The following is a 4748-nucleotide window of genomic DNA, read 5'->3' as shown; positions in this document are numbered from 1 at the left end:
GTTTGTGTAATGCAATGTGTAAATCTAAAGTGAAACGTGAGTAATGATTGAAAAGATACGCAGTACAATACGTACATGAAACTGATTAATTACCAACATGAAGATGCATTCATGTTTTCTTGAGATTTTGAAAGTAAACAGCAAATACAACAGATCTACAGTTGCAAAGTAATGTCATGATTTTATAGAGACAATGGTTTACAGGTTTTGACTTACTTATTATTTTTTAATATTCTATTCTCTCGTTCAAATGAATTTAATTGGTGTTGTGACCATCTGCATAGCAAACAATGTGGAAATAGAACAAATGGATGTTTATAGTCCATTTAGGTGTTGAAATAATTTGAAATACTGTGTATGTGTGTGTTTTTGTGTTCATACCTGCATCCACCAGATGCAGAATCCTCCTTTCGAGATGCCAATGCAATAAAGGTAGTCAATGTAATCAGCTTTGCAAAAGTGCAAGAAGTGTACAGACTTTAAATCTGCTCCAGCTTTTCTTCATATCGAGGTGTTTTGGTTTTTTTTTTTTCTTTTACTCTTTGTGTACTATTTTAAAAGAAAGCATGTGACAATGAGAATTGGGGCGCTGTAAATAGCTGTAATAAATCTTCACTGCTTGTTTTTCTATAAACCTCATGTTTATTGGAATCACATATTACTTAAACCCAACAGCAGTGGCTTCTTAGTGGAGAATTGCCAATATCAAACAAAAAAAACCATTCTAACTATAGAGGTGAAAGGTTAGAAAACAAAAGGCCAAGGACGGGGACAAAACTGTGACACAAGTCTGCATGAAACTCCCTTCTTTAAAGAAAGCACCATGAACTCTTTATCATAGAGTACATTTGAATGTTCTGCAGTTAAAATCTACCTGCAGACTGACTGCTATTCGCGTTGATTATTTTGAGTATCACATGTCAGACAGGACAGATTTAACCATGTATCCAAGCCCTTCTTTTATGGCAGGTGATGGCAATGGACAGGTGAGACCACTCCCTGCCGCAGGTGTCCTCGATCAGCTGATTATCCAGTGGGATTGTAATGAAGTTGAGCTTCATTACCTACAAGAGTGACATTCTGGGATAAATAAGACACCAGACAATGAGTTTAATGAGTGTGGCATGTGCTGCCATGTGCTGTTCGGTGGCTTCTCCTCACGGCGCTGAGTGACAACAGTAGTGAGGCCTATAAGAGAAAGGAAGCAGTTTCAGGAACAGGATTAAATAATTGGACTTAATTGGTAGCTGAATGACCATATGGCATTGTTTTAAGTGTGGTTGTGTAGATTGAAAGCGTGTGACGACTCACCTCTCTTTTGTCTCCTCAGGTGTTCCAGCCAAAAGAGTCCCCGTGGGCTGGAACACCTTTTTAAAGGTTCCGGGACAAACCAAGTCTAGTTGAGGAGAGGGGGGATAATAATTTCCCTATGTGATGAAATAATTGCAATTGTTTGATGGAGATGTTGGAAGTTGTTTTATGAAATAAAGATTTAGTTTTAATGTTTGTTGTTAGAGTTAAAGTAATGAAGTGTTGTATTTCTTGTGCGTGATTAGTTTAGGTTAACCTGTATGTTGGTAGGTTTGAGGGGCTGATTAGGGGGTTGCCTATAAAAAACTGGCAGTTGAGTGAGCGCGGGAAGAGTGGAAAGGAGCGTCACCACTTATGCCACTAACTAATCGCCTTGCTTTGTTTTTTTGTCTCATTTTTGTAATATGAGTGTTGGTGAATAAACACCTGGTTGGTTTGCATCTTATCTGGCCTCAAGTCTCCTGCTTCATCCAGCTGCAAAATGATCATCCTAACAGGGATAAACAGCTCCATGATAATCCATGCACACACCTCATTCATGCCTTTATAAGGAAAGAGGAAAAGGAGGAAAAACTGCCAGCTACATAGGGCTGGAGGTGGAGGGCATGATAGTAAATATGTATAGTTATGCTTTAATCCTTCATAGTGGGGGAGTCGCATAACAATTCATACGATACACTACTTTTGGTGATAGAGATTTTCTATAGAGACCAAAGCTGTTTTTTTGTACAAGGTTCTCAACATGCTCATTTCTGCTGTAAATTTGTTTATTTCAACATGAGGGTTGACAGAAACTGACTCACTTTTGGAGCTAGCTTCGAGTGAGGATTCAAGGAACTGCACTTCTTGGCACTTTTGGCTTGTCTCCATTTTCAGCTTCAGACGTTGTTGCTTGGTTCCCGTCAGCCACAGTTTCCAACCCTACTGTCTGATAAAATGCAGACTTGAGACACTTTAGTCACCTGTTCAGCATTTTACACATGAAACACAGCATGTTTGGACATCACCTGCATAATTGTACCAGAGTGGTCGCATGTGTGTTAGTTTGTCTTCTCCACTAAATTACTCTATTTTTTTTCTTTTTCCCATTTATTTATTAACTTTGAACCACTTGTTTATTTACAAACTCAATCTTTATTGTAAGGATTTATCACTTAAATCTCAAAGCAGCAGCCTCTCAGTGGCGAATTGCTGATTTTAAGCAAATATAAATAAATTAAAATCTATACGGGTAAAAGGCTAAAAAGTAAAAAAAGATAAGCAGATAATACAGGAGTCACTTGACCTGCACTCAGACTGAATATAGACTATCTTCTACAGATAAAATTCATCTGCAGACTGATTGTTACTTCAGTTGCATATTTTGATTACTACAAGACGTCATTGTGATTTGCTAATTCAGCAACATGTTCCCACCACAGTTCTTAAGTTGGACAATTACAGGATGCGTTTGTCATTAACGGGATTTCAGTTTTGCATCTTTACATATTAAGAGCTACAACAACAGGTTGCAGTGACCAAGGCAAGAAACATTAATATGTAAATCCTGGAATGCTGCCAAACACACTGACAAGCAAGTGTTCAGTTTTCAGTGGAACAAAGCCAGAGCAGACTGACATTAGCTCAATTTAAACAACATTTCATGTGTCGTCCTTTATTCGCTGCCAGACAGAAAAAAAAAAAGCCAAAATTATCATCATGTCAACATGTTTTTGGCCGGCTGTTAAAGGTCAAGATTGTTGTTAAATAAAACGGCTGCATGGGCACTTCTTTGAGGTTGATGTCTCAGCTTGTGATTAATTGTGATTAACTGAAATCATATGCAGTCCATTACTTTTAAATGTCAATGCATCTATCATTACCAATCAGTCATCTCATTGTTGCTGCTCTTGGAACTCTGGTTGATCTTCTTAAGTTTCAGCATCCAGGACAGTACAGGGCCATAGTGCATCTTGAATCCTGGCTCAGCTCCTCAACTCCAGATTGAATAAATATGGCCTTACAAGAACTGATGTACCGGCTCTATTATCCATTATCTATACACCGCTTAATCTTCACTAGGGTCGCGGGGGGCTGGAGCCTATCCCAGCTGACTTAGGGCAAAGGCAGGGGACATCCTGGACAGGTCGCCAGCCTATCACGGGCCCGGGTGGAGCCGCCGCGGGTGCAGATCTTGGTGGCAGTATCAAATATTCAACCGGCTCTGTAAAAGGAAAACATTGCTAACTTTCCCTGTGTGAAGGAACAATACAAAGCACAGTAAGTAGAACACAACTCTTTGACTGTACATATGTTCATATACTGAATGTCAGTGTTCACTTAGTTTATAGTAAACATGCTGCTAAAAATGCAGCTGCAGTTTGGTAATCACATTTATACGTTATGTACAATCTTTATGAAACTAATGGTTTAAAACAAATGAGCTTTAACTGTAGGTGGGGTGTGTGTGGGAACGATTTACGTTAGATGTTGTGATGTGCAACTGAAAGGACTTTCATGTCCAAAAAACCCCCAACATTCAACAGAAGATACACAATTGCTTGTTCAGGAAGAGTAAAATGAAAGAACTTAAAATAAAAACAAAAAAACAAAGAACTTATCATGAAAAACGAAGAAAAATGGATGGAATTGGCTTGAAATTGTATCAGTGTTTACATTTTGTGTTGACTGACCTTAAAAACTGAGTTTAAACTGTTTGTTGTTTCTATTCCAGATGAAGCTGATCTATTGCTGCAGTGCTTTGCTGCTGCTCATCCTTCTTCCCAGAACCTGTCAAGGTGGCAACATCTTGGTCTTTCCTATTGAAGGCAGTCACTGGATAAATATGGATATTCTACTTCAAGCTCTGCACTCCAGAGGACACAATCTAACGATTGTTCGCTCCAGCAAAAGCTGGTACATCAAGGATAACTCCACTTATTACAGTTCCTATACAGTTCCAGTAGAGAGGAGCTTTGATCAGGACTCCATCACAAGAGCCATTTCAGAGACCATAGACTTTGAACGAGGAGCTCATCCCTTGATGAGTTTTCTTCAGTCAACTGTAGGCAGTTTTGGTGTGTTTAATATAATTCATGAAACTGCGGGTGAATTTGTAACAGCGATACTGGATGACAGAGAGTTGATGAGAATGTTGAAGGACACCAAGTTTGATCTGGTCCTCACTGATCCCTGGTGGGGAGGTGGAGCCATTTTGGCCAAATATTTGAACCTTCCTGTGGTTTATAATGTTCGCTGGTTGACTGCTGGCGAAGGTCATTTCGGCATTGCCCCTTCACCCACATCCTATATTCCTTTAAGGAGATCTGGCTACAGTGATAAGATGTCCTTTTTTCAGAGAGTGAAAAACATGATTGTACTTTTCTTAACCAAAACAGAAATCTATTTGATCAATGAAATGTATCAGAAAATATGTGACAAATATCTTGGACCCAATA

Source organism: Stegastes partitus, unplaced genomic scaffold, assembly GCF_000690725.1.
Source record: "Stegastes partitus isolate 25-593 unplaced genomic scaffold, Stegastes_partitus-1.0.2 Scaffold2726, whole genome shotgun sequence".
NCBI classification, from domain to species: Eukaryota; Metazoa; Chordata; class Actinopteri; family Pomacentridae; genus Stegastes; species Stegastes partitus.
This window is presented reverse-complemented; position numbering follows the sequence as displayed.